At 38.7% G+C, this 26,382-nt stretch overlaps 1 pseudogene; it reads right to left on the bottom strand.

Moving 5' to 3' along the window:
- Positions 1-2,107: 2,107 nt before the first annotated feature.
- Positions 2,108-2,753, bottom strand: LOC117077756 (annotated as a pseudogene).
- Positions 2,754-26,382: the final 23,629 nt, after the last annotated feature.

The raw sequence follows: 26,382 nt of genomic DNA, 5'->3' as shown, positions 1-26,382 counted from the left end.
CAGAGATTGAAGACCAACTTAATGAAATAAATCGTGAAGATAAGATTAGAGAAAAAGAATGAAAAGGAATGGAAAAAGCCTCCAAGAAATATGGGGCTATGTGAAACGACCAAACCTACATTTGATTGTTGTACCGGAAAGTGATGGGGAGAATGGAACCAAGTTGGAAAACACTCTTCAGGATATTATTCAGGAGAACTTCCCCAACCTAGCAAGACAAGCCAACATTCAAATTCAGGAACTACAGAGAACACCAGAAGGATAATCCTCGAGAAGAGCAACCCCAAGACACATGATCATCAGATTCACCAAGGTTGAAATGAAGAAAAAAATGTTAAGGGCAGCCAGAGACAAAGGTTGGGTTACCTACAAAGGGAAGCCCATCAGACTAACAGTAGATCTCTCTGCAGAAACCCTACAAGCCAGAAGAGAGTGGGGGCAATATTCAACATTCTTTTTTTAAAAAAAAAAAATTAAATGAGAAATTTATTTTATTGAATAAAAACATGATTATACAAACATGAAAATATATTCAAATATTTTAATACTGTTTTTGTAACTTCATATGCTTCATATAAAAGCATTGAGTTCAAAGCAGTATTATACTTGCTAATAATTACCAAAAACCTGATTTTGCTGTACTTTTTTCATCAGGAATTCTGGGACACTTCCCAACTAAACAGACTAAGTTTCTAGAAAAATAAAAAATTGACAAGTCTTCCAATAAGAGCAATTTGCGGGTGGGAAATACCAGTTCTCTAGGAATGCACAACTAAATCATAGGGTACATTTAAGTCACAAAGTTTTAAAAAATGTGAACAATTATTGTCCAGGTGTGGTGGCACATGCCTGTAATTCTACCACTTTGGGAGGCTGAGGTCAGGAGCTCAAGACCAGCATGGCCAACATGGTGAAACCCTATCTCTACTAAAAATACAAAAAGTTGACCAGCCTGGCCAACATGGTGAAACCCTGTCTCTACTAAAATACAAAAAGTTGCCAGGTGTAGTGGCAGGTGCCTGTAATCCCAGCTACTTGGAGGCTGAGGCAGGAGAATCACTTGAACCCAGGAAGCAGAAGTTGCAGTGAGCTAAGATAGCACCATTGCACTCCAGCCTGGGAGACAGAGCAAGACTCTGTCTCAAAATAAATAATAATAAATAATAAATAAATAAATAAATAAATAAATAATAAAATAAAATAAATTCTTACAATTCCTTTTCAAAAAGCACACTATGTTTTAAATACATATCTTAAATATCTAAAGCAAATTTTTTCTCCATAGCTCCCCTAATTCCCAAAAATCCTGGTGAAATGGATAGCAAGTGTGTAATGAGAAGGTGCCGTGGACACTGGCTATATGTGAGATATTCGGATTGCCACACTTCCTATGAGTAAAGCAATTAGGGTAGAAACATGGACTGCAGCCTATATAATTTGCACTTTAGAAGGTGGTCTTATAGGCATAAAATTGTCAGATAATGTTTGAAGACCTTTTCCTGGCCCAACAATATTAATCATGCTCATTATAGAACAGTTGGGAAATGCAGCGAAAAGAAAATAACAACACTATCATCTCAACGCAGAGATACCTACTGGCAACATTTTGGTGTTTATTTCCTGTCTTTTTCCTAAGCACACAAAAATGCAAATATATACATAAAAAAATGCAGTTATATTTTTGACAGAATTTAATATTTTGCTTTCTTCACTGAATACAATGGTCTTATGTTGCTCTCACTTCCCTTTATATATTCTTCATCAGAATTTGTATCAATTCCCAAAAAAATCTTTCATTGACTGAATATACCATAATGTAAAATGATTGAAATGGTATTATGATTTTATAATTTTTAAAGTTATATTTTGTATATTCATATCTTGTTATTTTGCATAAATTTTAAAAGCTATAAAATGAAAATGTTATCACATTTTTGACAACTGATTGCTTCTCAGCAGTTCAACTGGTTCAAGGCCTCTTATACTTCCCTAAATCCTCAAAGGCTGGAAGGGACAGCAGGTTAGACACTGCACAGGGATATTACACCCCAGCACTGAAGGTCACATTCCAGGAGGTCCAGTCGAAAGTTGCAGATACCATGTTAACTCACACATGGATAACTGAAAGTCTGTTTGTAAAGTTCACATGTTAAACTCCTACAAGCTGTAAAACAGTTGATAGGTTTGTGATCCAACGTATTCCTTTCATGGTGTATAAAATGGATGTTGTTACCTGAACCTAAAATGAGAGTTCCACCTTGCTGAGCTGGATCTCCTTGAAAATCAAAGAGAGGGCCAGTCACTGCCCACCACAAGCTCCAAAGGCTTCCTGAGAGTTTAGGTGGGGGCTCTGTCCTGAGGAGGCCATTTCTTCACCTCTTTTCATTCCAATCTTTTATAAATTTCCCTCACAGGATGAAATAGATTTCATGAGAATATCCAGGCAGTTTGCAAAAAGGCTCAATAGGATGGTAGGATGACTGTTCAATCACTATAAGGGTGACATTTGCTTCTTGTAAGAAACTCTTCAGGATTTTTCAGAGATCCTCTATATATTTCTTGCAAATGTAAAACAGGAAATGTTGCACAAACAGTACCATGGCGCGGCGCTCCTGGAGGAGAGCTCCGAACGGCACCCACTACCTGTGGGAGTCCAGCACTGGTAGCTCGGCTATGGCAGCCACCAGGGACTGCCCATGCTCAGGGTCACTCAGGGCCTGGACAGGGGCAACACCACCGCTGAACTTCAACATTCTTAAAGAAAATAATTTTCCACTCAGAATTTCATACCCAGCCAAACTAGTTTCATAAGCAAAGGAGAAATAAAATCCTTTACAGACAAGCAAATGCTGAGAGATTTTGTCACGACCATCCTGCCTTACAAGAGCTCCTAAAGGAAGCACTAAATATGGAAAGGAAAAACCGGTACCAGCCACAGCAAAAACACACCAAATGATAAAGGCCATAAACACTATGAAGAAACTGCATCAACTAATGTGCAAAATAACCGGCTAGCATCATAATGACAGGATCAAATTAACACATAACAATATTAACCTTAAACATAAATGGGCTAAATGCCCCAATTAAAAGATATAGACTGGCAAATTGGATAAAAATCAAGACCCATTGGTGTGCAGTATTCAGGAGACCCATCTTATATGCAAAGACACACATAGGCTCAAATAAGGGATGGATGAATATTACCAAGCAAATGGAAAGAAAAAAAAAGCAGTGTTGCAATCCTAGTCTCTGATAAAGCAAACATTAAACCAACAAAGATCAAAAAAGACAAGAGGGGCATTACATAATGATAAAGGGATCAATGCAGCAAGAAGAGCTAACTATCCTAAATATAGATGCACCCAATACAAGAGTACCCAGATTCATGAAGCAAGTTCTTAAGATCTACAAAAAGACTTAGAATCCCACACAATAATAGTAGGGGACTTTAACACCCCACTGTCAATATGAGACAGATCAATGAGACAGAAATTCAACAATGATGTTCAGGACTTGAACGTGGCTCTGGACCAAGTGGACCTAATAGACATCTATAGAGCTCTCCACCCAAAATCAGCAGAATATACATTCTTCTCAGCACCACATCACACTTTTTCTATAATTGACCACATAATTGGAAGTAAAACACTCCTCAGCAAATGAAAAAGAATGGAAATCATAAAAAACAGTCTCTCAGACCACAGTGCAATCAAATTAGAACTCAGGATTAAGAAGCTCATTCAAAACTGCACAACTACATGGAAGCTGAGCATCCTGCTCCTGAATGACTACTGGGTAAATAACAAAATTAAGGCAGAAAAAAAGATGTTCTTTGAAACCAATGAGAACAAAGAGACAACGTATGAGAATCTCTGGGACACATTTAAAGCAGTGTGTAGAGGGAAATTTATAGCACTAAATGCCTACAAGAGAAAGCAGGAAAGATCTAAAATCGACACCCTAACATCACAATTAAAAGAACTAGAGAAGCAAGAGCAAACAAATTCAAAAGCTAGCAGAAGGCAAGCTTTTCAACAGATTTTCAGTGTAGACAAAACAGCCCTGTACAGAAAGAAGCTGCCACCTAGGACTTATATAGCTAGACAGGAGAAGTCATTTCCTGGCTTTAAAACTTCAAAGGACAGGCTGACTTATTTGTTAGGGGATAATGCAGCTGATGACTTTAATTTGAAGTCAATGCTCATTTTCCATTTTGAAAATTCTAGTGCCCTTAAGAATTATGCTAAATCTACTCTGCTTATTCTCTATAAATGGAACAACCAAGTCCATATAACAGCATATCTGTTTACAGCACTACAGCATGGTTTATTGAATATTTTAGGCCTACTGTTAAGACCACCTCAGGAAAAAAAAATCCTTTCAAAATATTACTTCTCATTGAAAATGCATCTAGTCACGCAAGAGCTCTGATGGAGATGTATAAGAAGATGGGAGGAGGGAGGGATTGCATTGGGGAGTTATACATGATATAAACGTCATGCACATGTACCCTAGAACTTAAAGTATAATAAAAAAAAAAAAGAAAAAAAAAAAAAAAGAAGATTGATGTTGTTTTCATTCCTGCTAATATGGCATTCATCCTGCAGCCTAGAGATCAAAGAGTAATATTGATTTTCAAGTCCTGTTATTTAAGAAATACATTTTGTAAGACTATGGTTGCCAGAGATAAGGATTCCTCTGATGAATCTGGGGAAAAGTAAATTAAAACCCTTCTAGAAGTGATTCATCATTCTCACTGCCATTAAGAATACTTGCACTTCATGGGAGGAGATCAAATATCAACATTAACGGGAGTTTGGAATAAGTTGATTCCAACCCCAAGGATGACTTTGAGGGATTCAAGACTTCACTGGAAAAAATAACTGCAGATTTGGTGGAAATAGCAAGAAAACTAGAATTAGAAGTGGAGCCAGAAGATGTAACAGAATTGCTGCAGTCTCATGATAAATTTTTTAATAAATGAGGAATTGCTTTTTATGTATGAGCAAAGAAAGCAGTTTCTGGAATGGAATCTACTCCTGGTGGAGATGCTGTGAACACTGTTGAAATGACAACAAAGGATTTATAATATTACATAAACATACTTGATAAAGCAGTGGTGGGGTTCGAGAGCATAGACTTTAATTCTAAAAGAAGTACTGCTGTGGGTAAAATGTTATCAACAAGAATCACATGATGTAGAGAAATGGTATAAAAGAAAGGGTCAATGAATTTGGCAAACTTTACTGTTTTCTAGATTTAAGAAATTGCCACAGCTACCTCATTCTTTATGTGCTACCACCCTGATCATTCAGCAGCCATAGACATCAAGGCAAGACCCTCCATCAGTAAAAAGATTACAACTCACTGAAGGTTCAGATGATTGTTAGCATTTTCAGGCAAGCACTAAAATATTTTCAATAAAAGAATGTGCATTATTTATACATAATGCTATTGCACACTTAATAGACTACTATGTAGTGTAAACATAACGTTTATATGAAATAGAAAACTAAAAAAATCATGTGACTCACTTTATTGTGATGTTTACTTTGTTACAATATTTGCTTTCTTGCAGTGGTCGGGAACTGCATTTGCAGTATTTCCAAGTTATTCTTGTACTTTAACTGGATGAACTGTATGTCCATGAATTAAACCTCACTAAACCTGTTTTGTTTAAATTTGACAATAAGAAAATTTTAAAAACACAAAATATTTGAATAGACATTTCACCATAAATAGAGACAGCAATAGCAAATAAATGCAGGAAAAGAAGCTCAGTATCATTAGTTATTAGGGGAATGCAAATTAAAACCACAATGAGATACCACCACTTACCTATTACAATGGCAAAAAATGGACCATATAAAAAAATAGCAAGGATATAGAGCAATTAGAACTCCTACATACACTGCAGATGGAAATACAAATTGGTACAACTACTTTGAAAAACAGTTTGGCAGCTTCTTTTTATTATTATTATTATACTTTAAGTTCTAGGGTACATGTGCATAACGTGCAGGTTTGTTACATATGTATACTTGTGCCATGTTGGTGTGCTGCACCCATCAACTCGTCACCACCCATCAATTCATCATTTATATCAGGTATAACTCCCAATGCAACCACTCTGCCCTCCTCTCCCCATGATAGGCCCCAGTGTGTGATGTTCCCCTTCCCGAGTCCAAGTGATCTCATTGTTCAGTTCCCACCTATGAGTGAGAACATGCGGTGTTTGGTTTTCTGTTCTTATGATAGTTTGCTAAGAATGATGGTTTCCAGCTGCATCCATGTCCCTACAAAGGATGGAAACTCATCCTTTTTATGGCTGCATAGTATTCCATGGTGTATATGTGCCACATTTTCTTAATCCAGTCTGTCACAGATGGACATTTGGGTTGATTACAAGTCTTTGCTATTGTGAATAGGGCCGCAATAAACATACGTGTGCGTGTGCCTTTTTTTTGTTTGTTTACTTTGGCTTTTTTAAAATTATTATTGTTATCCTTAAGTTCTCCGGTACTTGTGGATAATATGCAGGTTTGCTACATATGTATACTTGTGCGATGTTGGTGTGCTGCACCCATCAACTCGTCAGCACGTATCAGTTCGTCATTTATATCAGGTATAACTCCCAATGTAATCCCTCCCCCCTCTCCCCTCCCCATGATAGGCCCCGGTGGGTGATGTTCCCCTTCCCCAGTCCAAGTGATCTCATTGTTCAGTTCCAACCTATGAGGGAGAATATGCGGTGTTTGGTTTTCTCTTCTTGTGATAGTTTGCTAAGAATGATGGTTTCCAGCTGCATCCATGTCCCTACAAAGGATGCAAACTCATCTTTTTTTATGGCTGCATAGTATTCCATGGGGTATATGTGCCACATGTTCTTAATCCAGTCTGTCACTGATGGACATTTGGGTTGATTCCAAGTCTTTGCTATTGTGAATACTGCCGCAATAAACATACGTGTGCATTTGTCTTTATAGCAGCATGATTTATAATCCTTTGGGTATATACCCAGTAGTGGGATGGCTGGTCATATGGTACATCTAGTACGAGATCCTTGAGGAATCGCCATACTGTTTTCCATAATGGTTGAACTTTGTACAATCCCACCAACAGTGAAAGTGTTCCTATTTCTCCACATCCTCTCCAGCACCTGTTGTTTCCTGACTTTTTAATGATTGCCATTCTAACTGGTGTGAGATGGTATCTCATTGTGGTGTTGACTTGCATTTCTCTGATGGCGAGTGACAATGAGCATTTTTTCATGTGTCTGTTGGCTGTATGAATGTCTTCTTTTGAGAAATGTCTGTTCATATCCTTTGCCCACTTTTTGATGGGGTTGTTTGTTTTTTTTCTTGTATATTTGTTTGAGTTCTTTGTAGATTCTGGATATCAGCCCTTTGTCAGATGAGTAGATTGTAAATATTTTCTCCCATTCTGTAGGTTGCCTGTTCACTCTGATGGTAGTTTCTTTTGCTGTGCAGAAGCTCTTTAGTTTAATTAGATCCCATTTGTCAATTTTGGCTTTTGTTGCCGTTGCTTTTGGTGTTTTAGACATGAAGTCCTTGCCCATGCCTGTGTCCTGAATGGTACTACCTAGATTTTCTTCTAGGGTTTTTATGGTATTAGGTCTAACATTTAAGTCTCTAATCCATCTTGAATTAATTTTCATATAAGGAGTAAGGAAAGGGTCCAGTTTCAGCTTTCTAGTTATGGCTAGCCAATTTTCCCAGCACCATTTATTAAATAGGAAATCCTTTCCCCATTTCTTGTTTCTCTCAGGTTTGTCAAAGATCAGATGGCTGTAGTTGTGTGGTGTTATTTCTGAGGCCTCTGTTCTGTTTCATTGGTCTATATCTCTGTTTTGGTAGCAGTACCACGCTGTTTTGCTTACTGTAGCCTTGTAGTATAGTTTGAAGTCAGGTAGCATAATCCCTCCAGCTTTGTTCATTTGACTTGGCAATGTGGGCTCTTTTTTGGTTCCATATGGACTTTAAAGCAATTTTTTCCAATTCTGTGAAGAAACTCATTGGTAGCTTGATGGGGATGGCATTGAATCTATAAATCACCTTGAGCAGTATGGCCATTTTCACGATATTGATTCTTCCTATCCATGAGCATGGTATGTTCTTCCATTTGTTTGTGTCCTCTTTGATTTCACTGAGCAGTGGTTTGTAGTTCTCCTTGAAGAGGTCCTTTACATCCCTTGTAAGTTGGATTCCTAGGTATTTTATTCTCTTTGAAGGAATTGTGAATGGAAGTTCATTCCTGATTTGGCTCTTTGTTTGTCTGGTACTGGCGTATAAGAATGCTTGTGATTTTTGCACATTAATTTTGTATCCTGAGACTTTGCTGAAGTTTCTTATCAGCTTAAGGCGATTTTGGGCTGAGACAATGGGGTTTTCTAAATATACAATCATGTCATCTGCAAACAGGGACAATTTGACTTCTTCTTTTCCTAACTGAATACGCTTTATTTCTTTCTCTTGCCTGATTGCCCTAGCCAGAACTTCCAACACTATGTTGAATAGGAGTGTTGAGAGAGGGCATCCCTGTCTTGTGCCAGTTTTCAAAGGGAATTTTTCCAGTTTTTGCCCATTCAGTATGATATTGGCTGTGGGTTTGTCATAATTAGCTCTTATTATTTTGAGGTACGTTCCATCAATACCGACTTTATTGAGCGTTTTTAGCATGTTGGTTGAATTTTGTCAAAGGCCTTTTCTGCAATAATTGAGATGATCATGTGGTTTTTGTCTTTGGTTCTGTTTATATGCTGGATTACATTCATTGATTTGCGAATGTTGAACCAGCCTTGCATCACAGGGATGAAGCCCACTTGATCATGGTAGATAAACTTTTTGGTGTGCTGCTGAATCCGGTTTGACAGTATTTTATTGAGGATTTTTGTATCGATGTTCATCAGTGATATTGGTCTAAAATTCTCTTTTTTTGTGTGTGTCTCTGCCAGGCTTTGGTACCAGGATGATGTTGGCCTCATAAAATGAGTTAGGGAGGATACCCTCTTTTTCTATTGATTGGAATAGTTTCAGAAGGAATGGTAACAGCTCCTCCTTGTACCTCTGGGAGAATTCAGCTGTGAATCCATCTGGTCCTGGACTTTTTTTGGTTGGTAGTCTATTAATTATTGCCTCAATTTCAGAGCATGCTATTGGTCTATTCAGGGATTCAACTTCTTCCTGTTTTAGTCTTGGAAGAGTGTAAGTGTCCAGGAAATTATCCATTTCTTCTAGATTTTCTAGTTTATTTGCATAGAGGTGTTATAGTATTCTCTGGTGGTAGCTTGTATTTCTGTGCTGTCAGTGGTGATATCCCCTTTATCATTTTTTATTGCGTCTATTTGATTCTTCTCTCTTTTCTTCTTTATTAATCTTGCTAGCGGTCTGTCAATTTTGTTGATCTTTTCAAAATCCAACTCCTGGATTCATTGATTTTTTGGAGGGTTTTTGTGTCTCTATCTCCTTCAGTTCTGCTCTGATCTTAGTTATTTCTTGCCTTCTGCTAGCTTTTGAATGTGCTTGCTCTTGCCTCTCTAGTTCTTTTAATTGTGATGTTAGAGTGTCAATTTTAGATCTTTCCAGCTTTCTCTTGTGGGCATTTAGTGCTATAAATTTCCCTCTACACACTGCTTTAAATGTGTCCCAGAGATTCTGGTATGTTGTATCTTTGTTCTCATTGGTTTCAAAGAACATCTTGATTTCTGCCTTCCTTTCGTTATGTACCCAGTAGTCATTAAGGAGCAGGTTGTTCAGCTTCCATGCAGTTGAGTGGTTTTGATTGAGTTTCTTAGTCCTGAGTTCTAGTTTTATTACACTGTGGACTGAGAGACAGTTTGTTGTAACATCTGTTCTTTCACATTTGCTGAGGAGTGCTTTACTTCCAATTATGTGGTCAATTTTGGAATAAGTGCGATGTGGTGCTGAGAAGAATGTATATTCTGTTGATTTGGGGTGGAGAGTTCTATAGATGTCTATTAGGTCCCCTGGTGCTGCGATGAGTTCAATTCCTGGATATCCTTGTTAACTTTCTGTCTCGTTGATCTGTCTAATGTTGACAGTGGGGTGTTGAAGTCTCCCATTATTATTGTATGGGAGTCTAAGTCTCTTTGTATGTCTCTAAGGACTTGCTTTATGAATCTGGGTGCTCCTGTATTGGGTGCATATATATTTAGGAGAGTTAGCTCTTCCTGTTGCATTGATCCCTTTACCATTATGTAATGGCCTTCTTTGTCTCTTTTGATCTTTGATGGTTTAAAGTCTGTTTTATCAGAGACTAGGATTGCAAGCCCTGCCTTTTTTTGTTCTCCATTTGCTTGGTAGATCTTCCTCCATCCCTTTATTTTGAGCCTATGTATGTCTCTGCATGTGAGATGGGTCTCCTGAATACAGCAGACTGATGGGTCTTGACTCTTTATCCAGTTTGCCAGTCTGTGTCTTTAATTGGAGCATTTCGTCCCTTTACATTTAAGGTAAATATTGTTATTTGTGAACTTGATCCTGCCACTAAGATATTAACTTGTTATTTTGCTCGTTAGTTGATGCAGTTTCTTCCTATCCTCGATGGTCTTTACATTTTGACATGTTTTTGCAATGGCTGGTACCAGTTGTTCCTTTCCATGTTTAGCTCTTCCTTCAGGGTCTCTTGTAAGGCAGGCCTGGTGGTGACAAAATCTCTAAGCATTTGCTTATCTGTAAAGGATTTTATTTCTCCTTCACTGATGAAACTTAGTTTGGCTGGATATGAAATTCTGGGTTTAAAACTCTTTTTTTTTTTTTTTTAACATATGTATACGTGTGCCATGTTGGTGTGCTGCACCCATCAACTCATCAGCACCCATCAATTCATCATTTATATCAGGCATAACTCCCGATGCAATCCCTCCCCCTTCTCCCCTCCCCATGATAGCCCCGGTGTGTGATGTTCCCCTTCTCAAGTCCAAGTGATCTCATTGTTCAGTTCCCACCTATGAGTGAGAACATGTGGTGTTTGTTTTTCTCTTCTTGTGATAGTTTGCTAAGAATGATGGCTTCCAGCTGCATCCATGTCCCTACAAAGTACACAAACTCATCCTTTTTTATGGCTACATAGTATTCCATGGTGTATATCGGCCACATTTTCTTGATCCAGTCTGTCACTGATGGACATTTGGGTTGATTCCAAGTCTTTGCTATTGTGAATATTGCCACAATAAACATATGTGTGCATGTGTCTTTATAGCAGCATGATTTATAATCCTTTGGGTATATACCCAGTAGTGGGATGGCTGGATCATATGGTACATCTACTTCTAGATCCTTGAGGATTTGCCATACTGTTTTCCATAATGGTTGAACTAGTTTACAATCCCACCAACAGTGTAAAAGTGTTCCTATTTCTCCACATCCTCTCCAGCACCTGTTGTTTCCTGACTTTTTAATGATTGCCATTCTAACTGGTGTGAGATGGTAACTCATTGTGGTTTTGATTTGCATTTCCCTACTGGTACCAAAACAGAGATATTGACCAATGGAACAGAACATCATCCTCGGAAATAATACCACACCTCTACAGCATTCTGTTCTTTGACACACCTGACAAAAACAAGAAATGGGGAAAGGATTTCCTATTTAAGAAATGGTGCTGGGAAAACTGGCTAGCCATAAGTAGAAAGCTGAAACTGGATCTTTTCCTTACTCCTTATACGAAGATTAATTCAGATGGATTAGAGACTTAAATATTAGACCTAATACCATAAAAACCCAAGAAGAAAACCTGGGTAATACCATTCAGGGCATAGGCATGGGCAAGGACTTCATGTCTAAAACACCAAAAGCAACGGCAGCGAAAGCCAAAATTGACAAATGGGATCTAAATAAACTAAAGAGCTTCTGTAGAGCAAAAGAACCTACCATCAGAGTGAACAGGCAACCTACAGAATGGGACAAAATTTTTGCAATCTACTCATCCGACAAAGGGCTAATATCCACAATCTACAAAGAACTCAAACAAATATACAAGAAAAAAACAAACAACCCCATCAAAAAGTTGGGAAAGGATATGAACAGACATTTCTCAAAAGAAGACATTCATACAGCCAACAGACACTTGAAAAAAATGCTCATCATCACTCGCCATTAAAATTCTTTTCTTTAGGAATGTTGAATATTTTCCCCCACTCTCTTCTGGCCTGTAGAGTTTCTGCCAAGAGATCTGCTGTTATTCTGATGGACTTCCCTTTGTGGGTAACCTGACCTTTCTCTCTGGCTGCCCTGAAGATTTTTTCCTTCATTTCAACTTTGGTGAATTTGGCAATTATGTGTCTTGGAGTTGCTCTTCTTGAGCAGTATCTTTGTGGTGTTCTCTGTATTTCCTGAATTTGAATGTTGGCCTGCCCTACTAGGTTGGGGAAGTTCTCCTGGATGATATCCTGAAGAGTGTTTTCCACCTTGGTTCCATTTTCCCCCTCACTTTCAGGCACCCCAATCAGACGTAGATTTGGTCTTTTTACATAATCCCATACTTCTTGCAGGCTTTGTTCATTTCTTTTTCTTCTTTTTTCTTTTCGTTTCCCTTCTCGCTTCGTTTCATTCGTTTTATCCTCAATCGCTGACACTCTTTCTTCCCGTTGATCGAGTTGGTTACTGAAGCTTGTGCATTTGTCACGTATTTCTAGTGTCATGGTTTTTATCTCTGTCATTTCATTTATGACCTTCTCTGCATTAATTATTCTAGCTGTCAATCCTTCCACTCTTTTTTCAAGATTTTTTGTTTCTTTGCACTGGGTACATAATTCCTCCTTTAGCTCTGAGAAGTTTGATGGACTGAAGCCTTCTTCTCTCATCTCGTCAAAGTCATTCTCTGACCAGCTTCGATCTGTTGCTGGCGATGAGCTGTGCTCCTTTTTAGGGGGAGATGCACTATTGTTTTTTGAATTTCCAGCTTTTCTGCCCTGCTTCTTCCCCATCTTTGTGGTTTTATCTGTCTCTGGTCTTTGATGATGGTGACGTTCTGATGGGGCTTTGGTATAGGTGTTCTTCCTGTTTGATAGTTTTCCTTCTAATAGTCAGGACCCTCAGCTGCAGGTCTGTTGGAGATTGCTTGCGGTCCACTCCAGACCCTGTTTGCCTGGGTATCAGCAGCAGAGGTTGCAGAAGATAGAATATTGCTGAACAGCGAGTGTACCTGTCTGATTCTTATTTTCGAAGCTTCCTCTCGAGGGTTTACTCCACCCTGTGAGGTGTGGGGTGTCAGACTGCCCCTAGTGGGGGATGTCTCCCAGTTAGGCTACTCAGGGGTCAGGGACCCACTTGAGCAGGCAGTCTGTCCGTTCTCAGATCTCACCCTCCGTGTGGGGAGATCCACTGCTCTCTTCAAAGCTGTCAGACAGAGTCGTTTGCATCTGAAGAGGTTCCTGCTGCTTTTTTTGTTGTTGTTGTTTAGCTGTGCCCTGTCCCCAGAGGTGGAGTCTACAGAGACAGGCAGGTTTCCTTGAGCTGCTGTGAGCTCCACCCAGTTCGAGATTCCCAGCGGCTTTGTTTACCTACTTGAGCCTCATCAATGGCGGGCACCTCTCCCCCAGCCTCGCTGCTGCCTTGCAGTTAGATCGCACACTGCTGTGCTAGCAATGAGGGAGGCTCCATGGCCGTGGGACCCTCCCGGCCAGGTGTGGGATACAATCTCCTGGTGTGCCCGTTTGCTCAAAGCTCAGTATTGGGGTGGGAGTTACCCGATTTTCCAGGTGTTGTGTGCCTCAGTTCCCCTGGCTAGGAAAAGGGATTCCCTTCCCCCTTGCGCTTCCCAGGTGAGACGATGCCTCGCCCTGCTTCAGCTCTCGCTGGTCGGGCTGCAGCATCTGACCAGCACCGATTGTCCGGCACTCCCTAGTGAGATGACCCCAGTACCTCAGTTGAAAATGCAGAAATCACCGGTCTTCTGTGTGGCTCGCGCTGGGAGTTGGAGACTGGAGCTGTTCCTATTCAGCCATCTTGCTCTGCCTCCCTAGCAGCTTCTTAAGTTAACCATACAACTACCATGTGAATCAGTCATTTCATTCTTAGATATTTAATCAAGGCAAATAAAAGAATATATCTACACAAAGGCATGTATACAAATAATCATAGCAACTTAATTTGTAAAACTGGAAATAACTCAAAGGTTCATCACAGTTGAATGAATAAACAAATTGTGTTATATGCATTCTAGCAGGCAGAAGAAAAAGTGTACTAGAGATCAGAAGACCTGTCTTCCTGTTCTGGAGTTTCCTGAATTAGAATAAGTACAGGAACATTAATATTTGTCACTGTTCTTATTTAGACAATGAAGGAAATAATATTTCCCTTTTTTGTATGTTCGTTCTAAAACTCAAATGAGGTAAATATATGGAATTATTTGGTAAGCTATAATTTTATGAAATTTTATTGCTTTTTAACTTATTGATTTTTTTCTGATTGCATCTATGAAATTATATTTTCTGAAATTTTAGTTTTTCTTTCTTCATGTGTATTATCATATTAAAGAAGGCTATAGCCTTAGAACTTTTTCTTTAAGTCCTTAGCTAATAACTGATACATTTTGACATTCTTGGAAGGTTCGTTTGTGTTTGATAATTTACTTCTTGTGAAACACAGAAGGCTAGTATAAGGGGTGACAAGAATGTCATCATGACTGATTGTTGATTTTTTAGCACATTAGCAAATATTCATATTCAGTCTTTGAATTATATGTTTTGGGTTCCTGCCCCCAATAAAAGATTTTGGGCACTCAAGTATCCAGTCCATGTTTTCTCTTGCATGGCCAATCTCAAATAATGCCTTCAAATTGGAGCATATCTTTATTGTTAGAAAATATAATTACGAATAATACATGTAAGTTAGGCTCCAACGTTCTGCAGGTTTCTTCTCTCTGGTTAACTGTCCCTCTTAAAAACATTTTTGTGTAAAAGCATAAAACTGAATGAAGCTAATTTCACCAAGAATGTATATATTTAAGTAAGTCAAGCACTGGACTGCTACACAGCATTATGCTACTTAATAGTCCAATTTGGCTTTTATTGGCTTAAACTATATTGATGATTTACTGTACATGAACTGTCTATCACAGCGATATATTTCTTGGTGAATATAGAATGAAAAAAGAAAAGAAAAGAAAAGCCCAAGCAGAAGAAAGATGGTTTTCCCCATCAGGGGAAAATGGTTTCTGGTTTGTCAGTTCTACAAAAGAGGGTGGTGCTTTTTTTTCCAAGTGTGGAAGAAGGCTTATTTGTGGCGGCTTCTTCTTCTTTCTTCTTTCTTCTTCTCTTTCTTCTTCTCTTTCTTTTCTTCTTCTCTTCTTCTTTCTTCTTCTCTTTTTCTTCTCCTTCTTTTTCTCTCTCTTCTTCCTTCTTCTCTCTCTTCCTATCTTCCTCCTCCTCCTCCTCTCCTCCTCCTCCTCTCCTCTCTCCTCCTCCTCCTCCTCCTCCTCTCCTCTCCTTCTTCTTCTTCTTCTTCCCCTTCTTCTTCTTCTTCTTCTTCTTCTTCTTCTTCTTCTTCTTCTCCTCCTCCTCCTCCTCTTCCTCCTCCTCCTCCTCTTCTCCCTCGTCCTCCTCTTTCTTCTCCTCCTCCTTCTCCTCCTCCTTCTTCTTCTTCTTCTGATGGGGTCTTTCTCTGTTGCCCAGGCTGGAGGCAGTGGCACAATCTCAGCTCACTGCAAGCTCCGCCTCCCAGCTTCATACCATTCTCCTGCCTCAGCCTCCTGAGTAGCTGGGACTACAGGCGCCCGCCACCGCACCAGGCTATTTTTTTTTTTTTTTTGTATTTTTTAGTGGACGGATTTTCACCATGGTCTTGATCTCTTGACCTCGAGATCCGCCCGCCTTGGCCTCCCAAAGTGCTGGGATTACAGGCGTGAGCCACTGCTCCCAGCCTATTTGGCTTCTTCTTTTAATAGGAGCTCGTTTCTTCTTCATGATGGTCATCTGTCCTGACAGATAGCCCTTTAACTTGCTTATGAATTTTAGAAAATTCTTTGGATCATGTTGTGTTTGCATATGTATTTTTTCTTTGTCATTGCTATGCCATGTTTATTTTAGTTTACCTCCCTCTCTCTTTCTGTCTCTGTCTAGTCAGACAATCGTGAGGATTAATTTCTGAAAAGCTAGCAAAGGCTAATATTCTTTTTTAATCCCTTTCACTACCTCTGTCTTCTATAAAGATTTAACTCTGAGGGGGTTATGTAATTAACAGTCACCAATTTTGTTTGTTTTTACCCCTCTACAAGGAAATAGACTAAATAGCCAAGTTGCAAGATACCACTACTTCTTTTAAGAATGATGGGTTTCCCAGGTGATACTTGAAAGAATAGATAAGATCACCTATCTCCTTCATCCTGGTCACACAGAAAGGTAGGTGAGTAGCAGTTCCTCCAGGATACATATCTACATTTGCACTATTATGTGACTCATTCTATCTGCTTCTTCAAAACATTGCTTCTTATTATGTTTGCCTATGTGATGATAGTCAACTCACAAAAATAGCTGCTATTCAATGATGAGTACAAAATGAAAAACTTGGAAGATCAGGAAAATGCTTTCTTCCTTGGGGATCTTACAAGCTATTTAGCAGTTATTTATTGAACATCTACTATATGCAAGGCTTAGCACAGGGCCTTAGAAATGAATAACACTCACCCTGTCCTCGTGAAGCTCAGTATAGCAGAATGAAAGCTAGTCAGAAACTTCTTCTTAGTGTACTTCCTGACTGTGGAGGCAACTTATGACCCTTTTCTTGACTACCCACAAAGATATTGTATTGCATTTATAAATCATTAAAACTGTAGAATCAGAAGGGGACTTCTCAGGAACAGATATAGGTACACAAGATTGACTCTTTCATCATGATAGTTGTGGCAACAAGGAGCTGCAAATAACATGTTTGCTAGCATGGTCAGCTCAAATCTTAGTGCTTCATGGGAATAGATTTTTCCACAGCTTGATAATACAAAGTTGGGCAGTAACCCTAAGATCCCTGCAATATCAACTCTAGGAAAGCACCTCACTCTTGAACATGTCATACATCTAATAGAGAGTTATGAGTATATTTACATAAAGCTACATACCTTTTTTTGAAATTTTCTTGTGTATGAATGAACCATGGAATAAACTTTCTAATAATTTCAGATTAAATAAGATTTCCAGTTTCTTCTCGATTTTAACTGATTTTTTTACCTATCCAATAACCTTGACTCAGATGATTTATTCACACAGTAAACAAATTTTCCAAGGCATTCTTAATTTCAAACATTCTCTTTCATTATCTTTCTAAGCCTTCAGAATATCCCAAAACTTCTAATTTTTTTTCTTTTGCTTTATCTGTTTATTTTCTTGACACACCCTTAGGAGGTCCTGATGTCATGTGTCCTGAAATTCTAATTTTTTTATATCTAAGTACACCTCCTAGATTGCATCCAGCACCAAGAAACAACACAAAACCCTCATGTGTCAGAACTTATGGCTGATTTGGAGTTTGGAAAAATACAGCCACTATACTACTAAAGTAATCTTTAAGGAATGGAAAAATTCCCAAAGCTGAGGAGTGGGAAGAATAATAAGAACCTCCACAAACCTTTGTTAGGCCACAATTTGCTTCTGGACCATAGTTTAATGATCTGACTTCTAGATAGAAAACATTTTTTGAACCACCTAAAATTATAAAATGTCAAGTGGTTATTAGTGTAATGATTAACATTTTAATTTTTATGTTCTCAAAATGACTTATTATTTTATTTTGGAGTGAGGTAGAAAGGGATGGCTCTTCTTATTCAAGTGTTTTTTTGTTTGTATGTTTCTGTCAAGTTTGTAAACTGTACCTATGTCTTTTCATTTAATTGGATCAGGAAAGTCTCCTCATGGTGAAAGTCTGATGTATTTCAAGTAGTTAGGAATTCATGTTTATTCTAAATTGTGGTCTTTTAAGATTTATGATCTTATTTTGTTTTGCATAAAAGGTCAAAAAGAGGAAATAGTCATACTTAATCTGTAAATCATGGATAAGATCTATATAAAAACATTTTGCTACTTAATAAAATTTAGATAATAGTTATTAAATTCACTGTTCATCTGTGGTTCTCTTTTTAAAAACGGTCTTATTTATAATTTATATAAATATAATTCAAAATTATACATATAACTCAGCTATTATTCTTTAAAACTGAATCTTTTTTTATTTTTTATTATTATTATACTTTAAGTTCTAGGGTACATGTGCATAACGTGCAGGTTTGTTACATATGTATCCTTGTGCCATGTTGGTGTGCTGCACCCATCAACTCGTCAGCACCCATCAACTCGTCATTTACATCAGGTATTACTTACTGTTGCAAAATAAGTTTTCTTAGGCCTGTGGAATATTCTCAGGGTCAATATGTATAAAAGACTAAAAAAGTGCTACATCTCGGATTAGCACAATTATTGAATAATTGGCACAATTATCTCAGCCTGTGAGATCCAAATATCTTTGTGCCCTAATTATAATACTTAACTTTAAATGCGTAAAAGGTGTTTCAGTGGTTGATTTATCAAGTTCTCATCATAGGTTTGCCTTCTGCTCATTAAATCTATTTTACCCAAGGCTATGGACTCCTTTTGGCATTTCTGCCTCAGCAACAGAGGATAAAAGCCATGTTGTGATGAATAAGTCACAAAAGTAAAAAATACAGACATGGACTACAGGCCTCCAAAGAAGAATTGAGCGTGCTGAGGATCTGTGCCAGACATTGGACATTTTTGAGGTGTTAAGAGGTAGGTACTTTAGTGGTTGTTGTTGTGTATGTGTGTGTGTGTGTGTGTGCGCGCGCGCGTGCGCACGCGTGTGCTTGAAAAGATAAACTATAGTGAGATGATCTGTGTAATATGAAAAGTTAAGGCATTTTATTTGTAAGAAAGTGAAGCTTTCTTCCAGATAGATTGAGACATCAAAGCAGTGGTGAAAATCTGAACAACACAGCTAATAAAATTATCTTCTTAGGTTGAATATGCCTTCTTAGGCTTTTGGAGTTAACAGGAAATCATCATAGGAAGGGGTGAGAGGAAAGGGAATATCACTTATTGAACTTTACAAATCAAGTACCAAGAGCTTTACATGTATTATCCCATTTCATCCTCATAGCAATCCTATGATGTAGGTATTATCATCTCCATTTTACAAATTAAAAAACTATCTTAAGCAGGTTATTTGACTTGCCTAAGATCATATAGCTATTAAATTTAGGGTTTTGTTTTATATCCAGATCTCTCTGACTTCTAACACTGTGCTTAGCAAGAACTAAATGTCTAAGAGAAAAACGTGACTATATCATTTCATGCTTTTTTTTATGAAGAATTCTACCTCCATTTCATTGTGCCCCTACTTTAGTTTTTGGAGGAAAGTTTTTCACGTGGTATATTCAGAAAATACTTCACAACCACTATTTATGCAACTTAAAAAAATTGCACTACAGAAACAAGCAATGATTCTCAGGAATAAGGTATCTATGATTATTTTTTTTTCTTTTTCCTTCTGCATTTTTCCATATATTATTAATACATAAGTGAGAACCAAAATTTCCAGAATAAGTATAACCTTTGTAAGTGTAGAATTGAACCCTTCCAACTTCTGAGATCTGTTTGTTTAGCTAAATCAGCAATGCAAGGTTAATTCTGACTGATTCTAGACTTGTGTTGCATACTTTTGGACACTTGATCAGTCTAAGCAATTGAAATCTCTTCTTATAATTTAGGAGTATTTAGGTAGTTGGCCAGGCATGCTGGCTGTCTGGGCATTTTGGCTCATCCCTGCAATCCAGCATTTTGGGAGGCCAAAGCGAGAGGATCACTTGAGCTTAAGAGTTCAAGACCAGCCTGTGCAACGTAGTTAGACCTCGTCTGTATTAAAAAAAGAAAAAAAAAAAAGAAAAGAGGAAGAAAAAAAGTATTTATATAGTTTCAAAGAAAGGTTGAGATATGTTTATTTTTTATAAAATATGTAAGTTAGTTACAATCTTTAGAACTTCTTCCACATGGCATTTATTAATTTGCAGTCACATCTTTAGTAATATTTTTCAGAATTCATTAAGTATGGCAAAATCATAGGCCATTATGGTATAGTGGAAAGATCACTTCACTTGAGATCAGAGAATCTAGGTTTAAATCTCAGCTCTCTTGTTTACCGTGTAAAGTTTGGCTATTAATTTACTCTCTCGGAGCCTCAATTTTCTCATCTGTAATACGAGAATAATCCTTACCTCATGTATTTGTTGTGAAAATAACTTGAAATAAAAAATAGGAAAGTACTTTGTAGCAATAACATTCTATCATAATGTGAGGAGAAATGGAATAACATGAACACTAAAGGAATATTTACCATATGCTAGTCACTAACTTATTTTCTATTTGTTGCTCCAGCAAGACCATATCTGTATATCCCTAAGGAAAAACTAACATGACCTCCAGCCTTGGTTCACATTTTCTGGTTGTCCTACCTATTGGCCCAGTAGCCATGCAATGGTTTACAATCTACTGGCAGGAAGGTAAAATGTGTGAAAGAATTGCCTTCTAGGTCATTCTCTTTGTGAAAAGTAATCTCCCACCAAGGAGAAGCCTGCTTGACAGTTCATATTAAAATCTTGGTTCAAAGCAGTGAATGAAAAGTTGGAGATGAACAGTAGTTTCCTAACAAAGCCCAACAAGACCATTTAGGTAAGACATTGTAGTAGAGTAGAAAATACATTCAATGGGAAGAAAGGGGACCAGAGGTCCAATCCTGATTTTACCACTGCCTGATTGTATAACCTAAAAAAGGTTTCTTTTTCCTCTTGGCCTCACTGTCCCCTTTTATACAGTAATGTGGGATGGACTAGATTATCTCTAAGGTCTATTCCAACATTGATATTCTAATATCCTATTCTTAATTTTAATGTAAAGATTTAAATTATATATTTAAGTTTTAGGGTGCTATTTTATATCTCAAAAGGAAAAAGAAAAAAATGCACAAATGATTTATCTGTTGTGAATTTAATAAACATTCACTTACATTATAACTTTATTGGAGGTAGAATTAGCATAATCCTTTACATTTTCAAAGTATTTTAAGATCCATCATCTCATTTGAGTCTCATAATAATGACAATATTTTATTATTTATCTTACATGGTAAATTAAGTAATTGAGCCTCAAGGAGGTTAAAGGTTTGCACAAAGTCACATAGCCAGTACATGATGGATCCAGAAATCCAGCTGTGGTCTATTTCTAAGTCCAGTTTTTTTTTTCCACTATCTCAAGCTGTAGATTATTTTATCCAGGCTTAGAATAAGTGGATCTCATCTGGAAAATGAATTAAAAAGGGAAGAGTCACTGTTATTTATGTATGCTAAAAGTATAAACAGGTAAGAATACTTAAGAACAAGGACAATGTTTTATATTCTTTTAAAAAGTTCTTCAGATTTGAGACTGAAGCTCTGAACAAGATGCAAGCAAATGTACAAATAAAATATTAATGTATCTTTCAGAGCTCTAGACATTATGAAAGATTAAAGAAATAGTATTTGTAGGGGGCGGAGCAAGATGGCCGAATAGGAACAGCTCCAGTCTCCAACTCCCAGCGCGAGCAACACAGAAGACCGGTGATTTCTGCATTTTCAACTGAGATACTGGGGTCATCTCTCTAGGGAGTGCCAGACAATCGGTGCTGGTCAGCTGCTGCAGCCTGACCAGCGTGAGCTGAAGCAGGGCGAGGCATCGCCTCACCTGGAAGTGCAAGGGGGAAGGAAATCCGTTTTCCTAGCCAGGGGAACTGAGACACATAACACCTGGAAAATCGGGTAACTCCCACCCCAATACTGCGCTTTAAGGAAACAGGCACACCAGGAGAATATATCCCACACCTGGCCGGGAGGGTCCCACGCCCACGGAGCCTCCCTCACTGCTAACACAGCAGTCTGCAGCAATCTATCCGCAAGGTAGCAGCGAGGCAGGGGGGAGGGGCGCCCGCCATTGCTGAGGCTTAAGTAGGTAAACAAAGCCGCTGGGAAGCTCGAACTGGGTGGAGCTCACAGCAGCTCAAGGAAACTGCCTGTCTCTGTAGACTCCACCTCTGGGGACAGCCCACAGCTGAGGTCCAATAGGGAAAGCAGCGGGGGCCGGTGCAGAGGCGAACGACTCTGTCTGACAGCTTTGGGGAGAGCAGTGGATCTCCCAACGCGGAGGTTGAGATCCGAGAACGGACAGACTGCCTGCTCAGGTGGGTCCCTGACCCTGAGTAGCCTAGCTGGAGACATCCCCCACTAGGGGCAGTCTGACACCCCACACCTCACAGGGTGGAGTCATCCCTGAGAGGAAACTTCCAAAGAAGAATCAGACAGCTACACTCGCTGTTCAGCAATATTCTATCTTCGGCAACCTCTGCTGCTGATACCCAGGCAAACAGGGTCTGGAGTGGACCGCAAGCAATCTCCAACAGACGAACAGACAGTCCTTCTGACTGTCAGGCGGAAAACTATCAAACAGGAAGGACACCTACACCAAAACCCATCAGTACGTCACCGTCATCAAAGACCAGAGACAGATAAAACCACAAAGATGGGGAAGAAGCAGGGCAGAAAAGCTGGAAATTCAAAAAATAAGAGCGCATCTCCCCCTGCAAAGGAGCGCAGCCCATCGCCAGCAACGGATCAAAGCTGGTCAGAGAATGACTTTGACGAGATGAGAGAAGAAGCTTCAGTCCATCAAACTTCTCAGAGCTAAAGGAGGAATTACGTACCCAGCGCAAAGAAACTAAAAATCTTGAAAAAGAGTGGAAGAATTGACAGCTAGACTAATTAATGCAGAGAAGATCACAAACGAAATGACAGAGATGAAAACCATGACACGAGAAATACGTGACAAATGCACAAGCTTCAGTAACCGACCCGATCAACTGGAAGAAAGAGTATCAGCGATTGAGGATCAAATGAATGAAATGAAGCGAGAAGAGAAACCAAAGAAAAAAGAAGAAAAAGAAATGAACAAAGCCTGCAAGAAGTATGGGATTATGTAAAAAGACCAAATCTACGTCTGATTGGGGTGCCTGAAAGTGAGGGGGAAAATGGAACCAAGTTGGAAAACACTCTTCAGGATATCATCCAGGAGAACTTCCCCAACCTAGTAGGCAGGCCAACATTCAAATTCAGGAAATACAGAGAACGCCACAAAGATACTCCTCCAGAAGAGCAACTCCAAGACACATAATTGCCAAATTCACCAAAGTTGAAATGAAGGAAAAAATCTTAAGGGCAGCCAGAGAGAAAGGTCGGTTACCCACAAGGGAAGCCCATCAGAAACAGCAGATCTCTCGGCAGAAACTCTACAAGCCAGAAGAGAGTGGGGGCCATATTCAACGTTCTTAAAGAAAAGAATTTTAAACCCAGAATTTCATATCCAGCCAAACTAAGTTTCATCAGTGAAGGAGAAATAAAATCCTTTACAGATAAGCAAATGCTTAGAGATTTTGTCACCACCAGGCCTGCCTTACAAGAGACCCTGAAGGAAGCCCTAAACATGGAAAGGAACAACCGGTACCAGCCATTGCAAAAACATGCCAAAATGTAAAGACCATCGAGGCTAGGAAGAAACTGCATCAACTAATGAGGAAATAACCAGTTAATATCATAATAACAGGATCAAGTTCACACATAACAATATAACCTTAAATGTAAAGGACTAAATGCTCCAATTAAAAGACACAGACTGGCAAACTGGATAAAGAGTCAAGACCCATCAGTCTGCTGTATTCAGGAGACCCATCTCACATGCAGAGACATACATAGGCTCAAAATAAAGGGATCGAGGAAGATCTACCAAGCAAATGGAGAACAAAAAAAAGCAGGCTTGCAATGCTAGTCTCTGATAAACAGACTTTAAACCATCAAAGATCAAAAGAGACAAAGAAGGCCATTACATAATGGTAAAGGGATCAATTCAACAGGAAGAGCTAACTCTCCTAATTATATATGCACCCAATACAGGAGCACCCAGATTCATAAAGCAAGTCCTTAGAGACCTACAAAGAGACTTAGACTCCCATACAATAATAATGGGAGATTTCAACACTCCACTGTCAACATTAGACAGATCAACGAGACAGAAAGTTAACAAGGATATCCAGGAATTGAACTCATCTCTGCACCAAGCGGACCTAATAGACATGTATAGAACTCTCCACCCCAAATCAACAGAATATACATTCTTCTCAGCACCACATCTCACTTATTCCAAAATTGACCACATAATGGAAGTAAAGCACTCCTCAGCAAATGTACAAGAACAGAAATTATAACAAACTGTCTCTACCACAGTGCAATCAAACTAGAACTCAGGACTAAGAAACTCAATCAAAACCGCTCAACTACATGGAAACTGAACAACCTGCTCTGAATGACTACTGGGTACATAACGAAATGAAAGCAGAAATAAAGATGTTCTTTGAAACCAATGAGAACAAAGATACAACATACCAGAATCTCTGGGACACATTTAAAGCAGTGTGTAGAGGGAAATTTATAGCACTAAATGCCCACATGAGAAGCAGGAAAGATCTAAAATTGACACTTAACATCACAATTAAAAGACTAGAGAGGCAAGAGCAAACACATTCAAAAGCTAGCAGAAGGCAAGAAATCACTAAGATCAGAGCAGAACTGAAGGAGATAGAGTCACAAAAAACCCTCCAAAAAATCAATGAATCCAGGAGTTGGTTTTTTGAAAAGATCAACAAATTGACAGACCGCTAGCAAGACTAATAAAGAAGAAAAGAGAGAGGAATCAAATAGACGCAATAAAAAATGATAAAGGGGATATCACCACCGACCCCACAGAAATACAAACAACCATCAGAGAATACTATAAATGCCTCTACGCAAATCAACTAGAAAATCTAGAAGAAATGGATAATTTCCTGGACACTTACACTCTCCCAAGACTAACCAGGAAGAAGTTGAATCCCTGAATAGACCAATAACAGGCTCTGAAATTGAGGCAACAATTAATAGCTACCAACAAAAAAAGTCCAGGACCAGATGGATTCACAGCTGAATTCTACCAGAGGTACAAGGAGGAGCTGGTACCATTCCTTCTGAAACTATTCCAATCAATAGAAAAAGAGGGAATCCTCCCTAAATCATTTTATGAGGCCAACATCATCCTGATACCAAAGCCTGGCAGAAACACAAAAAAAAGAGAATTTTAGACCAATATCCCTGATGAACATCGATGCAAAAATTCTCAATAAAATACTGGCAAACCGGATTCAGCAGCACATCAAAAAGCTTATCCACCATGATCAAGTGGGCTTCATCCCTGGGATGCAAGGCTGGTTCAACATTCACAAATCAATAAACGTAATCCAGCATAGAAACAGAACCAAAGACAAGAACCACATGATTATCTCAATAGATGCAGAAAAGGCTTTTGACAAAATTCAACAGCCCTTTATGCTAAAAACGCTCAATAAATTCGGTATTGATGGAACGTACCTCAAAATAATAAGAGCTATTTACGACAAACCCACAGCTAATATCATACTGAATGGGCAAAAACTGGAAAAATTCCCTTTGAAAACTGGCACAAGACAGGGATGCCCTCTCTCACCACTCCTATTCAACATAGTGTTGGAAGTTCTGGCTAGAGCAATCAGGCAGAGAAAGAAATCAAGGGTATCCAGTTAGGAAAGAAGAAGTCAAATTGTCCCTGTTTGCAGATGACATGATTGTATATTTAGAAAACCCCATCGTCTCAGCCCAAATCTCCTTAAGCTGATAAGCAACTTCAGCAAAGTCTCAGGATACAAAATTAATGTGCAAAAATCACAAGCATTCTTATACACCAGTAACAGACAAGCAGAGAGCCAAATCAGGAATGAACTTCCATTCACAATTGCTTCAAAGAGAATAAAATACCTAGGAATCCAGCTTACAAAGGATGTAAAGGACCTCTTCAAGGAGAACTACAAACCACTGCTCAGTGAAATCAAAGAGGAACAAACAAATGGAAGAACATACCATGCTCATGGATAGGAAGAATCAATATGTGAAAATGGCCATACTGCCCAAGGTTATTTATAGATTCAATGCCATCCCCATCAAGCACCAATGAGTTTCTTCACAGAATTGGAAAAAACTGCTTTAAAGTTCATATGGAACCCAAAAAAGAGCCCACATTGCCAAGACAATCCTAGGTCAAAAGGACAAAGCTGGAGGCGTCACGCTACCTGACTTCAAACTATACTACAAGGCTACAGTAACCAAAACAGCATGGTACTGGTACCACAACAGAGAAATAGACCAATGGAACAGAACAGAGTCCTCAGAAATATACCACACATCTACAGCCATCTG

Source organism: Trachypithecus francoisi, unplaced genomic scaffold (genome assembly GCF_009764315.1).
Source record: "Trachypithecus francoisi isolate TF-2019V2 unplaced genomic scaffold, Tfra_2.0 Lachesis_group6, whole genome shotgun sequence".
Taxonomy (NCBI): domain Eukaryota; kingdom Metazoa; phylum Chordata; class Mammalia; order Primates; family Cercopithecidae; genus Trachypithecus; species Trachypithecus francoisi.
The sequence above is the reverse complement of the archived record's forward strand: the minus strand, read 5'-3'. Positions and strand labels throughout refer to the sequence as shown.